The 5,590-nt window shown below is 45.2% G+C and overlaps 1 long non-coding RNA gene across 1 annotated transcript; it reads left to right on the top strand.

Annotated features, from left to right (window-relative positions):
- The first annotated feature begins 1,317 nt into the window (after window positions 1–1,317).
- LOC123478036 (uncharacterized) lies at window positions 1,318–3,563 on the top strand. Its single transcript, XR_006653137.2, has 3 exons — window positions 1,318–1,370; window positions 2,012–2,121; window positions 3,451–3,563. It is a non-coding gene; the product is annotated as an uncharacterized lncRNA (long non-coding RNA).
- The last annotated feature ends 2,027 nt before the right edge of the window (window positions 3,564–5,590 follow it).

The following is a 5,590-nucleotide window of genomic DNA, read 5'->3' as shown; positions in this document are numbered from 1 at the left end:
CGGTTGGGACCTGGCCCACAACCCAGGTGTGTGCCCTGACTGGGAATGGAACCAGTGATTCTCTGGATCACAGGCCCGTGCTCAATCCACTGAGCTACACCAGCCAGGGCCATACACAGGATCTTACACTGAACTCAGAATTAGGAAACTGTTGTTCTAGATCATAGGTTGGCCCATTTTTTCTTGTGTAATAAGTCAGATAGTAAATAATTTAGGCTTTACAGGCCATATACTCTCTGTTGCAACTACTCAGCTCTGCCATTGTAGCGTGAAAGCAGCTGCAGACAGTGTGAAAGTGAATAAATGGGCCATGTTCCATTAAAGCTTCATGAATAGAAGCAGGGCGCCAACCGAGTTCAGTCTGCAGGCTGTTTGCCGACTCCTGTTCTAGACCTAGCGCTGTGATTGGTTAGCTGTGGACTGAAGGATAAGACATGTAGTCAGGTGCCTATTGGAGCTTCCTTTTTCTTATTTATAAAGTGGGAATAATGATAGCAGCCTCCCTGACCTCACCAGTGTGAGGAGAAGCTAAAGGAAATACCCGTGGACTCCCGTTGAGATCTCTAATGTGCTGCAGAGATACTAAGTTAGTTGCCAAGATTATATTTTTTCCAATTCTCCTGGCTCTGTTCCCTCAATCCCTTTCGTATTTTCCCTGAGAAGGTGCAGTCATTCCTTTTCACTGGGTCTCTCGGTCTTCACTGAACAATCACCTTCCCTCTGTGGCTCTTGGTGTTTCATAGGTCGTCCCTCGCAGACCCTACTCACTGAATTAGCTGTCACCACTGGCTTCAATATACCCTGCCACTTTCTCTTTAAAATACCTATCACAATCTGAAACTGACTTGGGTTTTTTTTTTTATATCTTTGCCTTATAATCATCTGTCAATTCCATTACGATGTGAATGTATTTAGTTTCTGACTTGTTTAGTAGTGTCTCCTCAGCCTTTAGGAATGTGCTTGGCCTGTGTGATGAAATCAACGCACAATTGTTCAATGAATGAAATGCACAACATTATTGCACCCTGTGTGCAAATGTCAAAGTGCTGCTTTGTACCTGGTCTGCCCGCTATCATTTTCAGGATCGGGATTAGAAATTTAACTTGTATATTATTCGACCAAGTACAGATATCGATTACAATATGCAGAATTTTATGAGGACATTAGCAGAGATTAATGGAGAATACCGGAACTATTGAATGAGAGCCGCTTGCCGTGCGTTTAATTTGAGCATAATCATTCACAACATGTGTTATGTAATACATTGTGGAATTCCAATATTCTCTTTCGTTTTCCTTCTTAGCTGAGCCTGGCTCTGGAAACTGCACTTTCTCTGCTCTGAATAAACATTTCTCCTTTCGTCTTTCCAGGTATGTTTATTCATGTCCATGTGCTCTGGGCTTTTCTATACTTGAGATGGCTGCCTGCTAATTCCAGGGCCTTAATTATGCTATTTACAGAAAGAGTCTCATTTTTGCTTAATTGGATTATTACAGTTCACTTTACAAGAGTATGCTCGGGCAGGTGCCGATCTGCCGAGTTTGACCACTGATAGGGTCTTTGCCAACGGCTAGGAGTGCTGTGGTTGTCAAGTCTCTCTCTGTTTCCCCCTCTCCATGCAGGGTGCTGCTTGGGAGTGGGGCTGAGGTTCAAGGGCCCCTGTTTTTTATTGGACACACACTTGCCAAATTGAGTTTAAGTGGAAAGCAGATTGCTTTTTGCAGAGAACCATAGACCCCGCAGCACGGCTCTCAAACGTTCACTGTGGCTAAAGCAGGTCCGGATTTTACTCAGAATCCAGTTCAGCGCCAGTACTATGTGGGCATGAAAGCCTGGCGTCCATCACATACTAACTGAACCTAACAAGTTTCTTGAAGGACACAGAAGAACAGTGACAAGGGCCAGTTTCAGGGTCCTTTTTAAATAAGATGTTTTTAAAAAGCTGGATTCCTAAAGGCTGAGTAGGCACAGAGATAATCCCCTTCATATTTTTTTCCATCTTGAAATGTAGGTGATCCAATGCAAAGCCCAACATTCCGGGCCTTCGTATGGAACAGGACTGTGGCAGAGAAGCACTGAGCTTCACCCTGATTATACGTGAGCTCCACGGAGTGAGAGAATGTAATGCAAGTTGTTGTGTCTATTTTCTATGTGCTATTTTTTTCTCCTCCCCTTTGTCCTTGAGGTAATCTGGTGACACTCTCTGAAGGTGTGGTAAGAGTTAAAGCATGAGAACTTGTTTGGGCTGGCTTGCCAAGTAATTTAAAACCTTCTTAAGGATTTTGAAGGGTAACTGGTAGTCACTGACCCAATTTAGGCAGTAAATTACTTTGTCAAATTTACAATTGAAAAGCTACCTCTGGCTAGAGTGTGGGGGATGAATTGTAATATGCTAAGACTGAAAGGAAGGAGAAGATTCCAGCACCTGCTGTCCCAGTCTCTGAGAACCATCGTGACTGAAACAGGGACCCTGAGAAGAGCATGGGGAGAGAGATAAGGTTCTGGGGAAAACTTGTAGGGGTGGGTTTTGAGCAGAGCCTTGTTCCTCTCTCGGTCTGGCCTCTCATTAGTATGTCCCACCCCTACCCACCACAACTCTGGCGCCCCCAGGTGGGAAGGGGTATAGGAAAAGCCAAACTGATCAAAATTTTATTCTGATATCACAAAAATGTAAATTATCTTGAGTCTTTGCTTGGCCAGAGGAACTCAGGTGAGATATCCACTGATTAATCACTGCTGCTAAGACTCTGAGTGTGTAAGGGGCACACACCATCTCCAAAGCCAAGCCCTTGTGTGCTGTGGGTTAAACACGGACCCTGCTGGGAGAGCAAGGCAAGCCAAGGTTGACTCTGGGTACTTCTGCCAATTCTTAAATTCAACCTTGCCTTCTGGGGTCCTATTCCTCCTTTTCCTTAACAGTCATTGGAAGTCTGCAACAGGACGGGATGATGGCAGGGCAGAAACTGAGTCACACTTCTCAGGGAAGCTGACACACGATGGAAGTCACAGACCTAAGGATTCAGCCAGCTCAGAGACAGGGCTAAGCTATGCAATCCAGAGGCAGAAAGTGCTGACTGACTTGATTCCGAATAATGACCGGAAGGCTCACCCCAGAGTTTGCTACTTCAATTATGACCAAGGGCTTTGAATCTCTGATTTGTAATCCTCAAGGTCTTGCATAATGTACATATTTGACTTACATGTTTCAACCATGCATTCTGGCAAATAATGACATCATCATAATCATGGTGTTGTCAGTAAAATAATAATGAAGAAGGAGGGGAAAGGGATACGGTGATGAGAAGCCTGCAGGTACCTTTGCCCCCCTTTCTCCACCCCCCTATTTCCTGGACGGCCTGTGATGATGTGGGAGACAGGAATATGCTTTTACCCAGTTGGGTCTGACTCTTACATTACATATTCGTGCTTTTTCTACCACATGTTCCTTAGGAGCAAGTCAGCAAGGTCTTCTGTGCTCATGGAAAGAAGCAGCAATCTGTACGCTGGCAGGGAAGCTGGGCGTGTTAGATGCATGAGAACAATGCTAGATGTTGCCCAGTAGATGTTGGAGAGTGATCTGAACGTAATTTGACATGCTGACTTCAGGACTGACTGTGACTAAACCCAGATTAGTAGCCTTCCGCATGTCGGCTACATACTTTGGGGCAGCTTTCATGTTTAGTAATGCAACAGATCGCCATGAACGCTGAAGTACAGCAGATAATACTGTTTTCCTTTGGAAGATGAGAACAATGAGACTCAGACAGGTAAGGGAATTCTCAACCAACTAGTAATTATGAGAACTGAGACCATGGCCAGAATTTCATGGAAATATTTTCACTCCTTGTCTGAGGCTCTGCTCCAGAATCTTGCTTCTCAGTCCTGGAGGTTTCTTCCTACGCTTGCACGGGTTATGCTTAGGTTTATATCTCCCCATGGCATGCTGTCCCCAGGAAAACCAGTCCATAGGCCCTGTACACACTGACTTTTACCAAAATGTGTGTTGAAGGGTTCTCAGTCAGAAACTTAAGCTGTATTTCAGAAACCAACTCCATGAAGTCAGAGTGTTGAGGGCTAGTAGTAAAAAAACCCCCAAAACCAAAAAAACTAAATACCAGGCCAACTAAGATTGTGGTCTTGTCCCAGGTCTCTAACTGATTGCTTATGCGATCCTGGGAAATTCACCTACCCCCATTTCCTTCCTGGTACACAGGGAAACAACGTCTCCTGTCCTACCTCACACACTGATGAGAAAGCATGCGTGGACTTGTTCCGTGAGTGTGGTGTCATGAAGGGAAATAAGGGGGAAGCTGCACAGAGTCCCTCTGCTTCCTTCCCTGGATGGGGGCTCCTTCCCTTCCTAAGTTCTCATGTCCCAGCACCAGGAAGAAGAGGCCACAGCTATGTCCCCACTGCCACCAGGGAGGAAGGGCACCTCCTCATTCATTCATTCCTTCATTCCTTCATCATATATTTAATGACAACCTATTTTCTTAAGAACAAGAGATACAGAATTAAAAAAAAGTTCTCTACCTCAAAGGATATAGTCTAGTAGGAATATAGTGTGCATATAAATAAGCAACTTCAGAACAGTTTTGTGTGTGTTTGTGGGTAGGTGGGTGGGGGTGGGTGCACACACGTCTCAAGAACAGGCTCTTGTGAGATGATTGACAAGTCTTTCCCAAGAAAGCCACCGTCTGTGGGATCTGCAGGCAAAATAGAATACTCCAGATAGAGCAAGGGAGCTTATTCCCAGCAGAGTGGGAACAAGTTCCTGCTGCCTCTATGATTAGTGACGACGCCTCGGTGGCAGGGAGGCATTTTCTGGGCGTGATGAAATTGAATTCTCACCAGGAAGTGTTAGTATGTCCATGGTTTACAGGAAACGGAACAGAGGCAATTCAGGTAAAGTGATCTTGCCTGGTGACTCGAATGGCGAAATGCCCGAATGTGCAGCCTAATCTATCTGAAGCTCAGGGCCATGCAATTACCGCTATAATCCACAACTTCCAAGCAGAGCCTCCACTAGTGCTTGTTTTAGAATCAAACAGTTAGAAAGTGGTTAAGCTGGAAATCACAGAGTTCTCTCTGCTTCCAAGCCTGGTGCATTGAATTCCTCTGCTGCTCTGGACACATTTGCAAATGCTAGAATTTAAGAGCCATCCTCTTGGAGATCATTCTGTGATTTTGCTAGGTCTGTCATAAGGAGGTATTATCGGCTGGGTGGCTCTAATACCAGAAATGCATTATCTCACTGTTCTGGAGGCTGGATGTCCGAGGCCAAGGCTTTGGCAGGGTTTCTTCCTTTGGAGAGCTATGAGGAAGGATCTGGGCCAGGCCTCTGCCCTATCTCCAGATGGTTTGCTGGCACTTTTTGGCATTCCTTGGCTTATAGGTGCATTGCCCCAATCTCTGCCTTCATCTTCACACGGCGATCTCCCTGTGTGTGCAACTCAATGTCCAAATTTCCCTCCATTTAAGGCCCAGTAGTCATATTGGTTTAGAACCCACCTGACCCTAGTATGACCTCATCTTAACTAAGTAACATCTGTGGTCATTCTCATTCCAAATACAGTCACATTCTGAGGTA

This window comes from Desmodus rotundus, chromosome 4, assembly GCF_022682495.2.
Source record: "Desmodus rotundus isolate HL8 chromosome 4, HLdesRot8A.1, whole genome shotgun sequence".
In the NCBI taxonomy this organism is placed as follows: domain Eukaryota; kingdom Metazoa; phylum Chordata; class Mammalia; order Chiroptera; family Phyllostomidae; genus Desmodus; species Desmodus rotundus.
The sequence above is the reverse complement of the archived record's forward strand: the minus strand, read 5'-3'. Positions and strand labels throughout refer to the sequence as shown.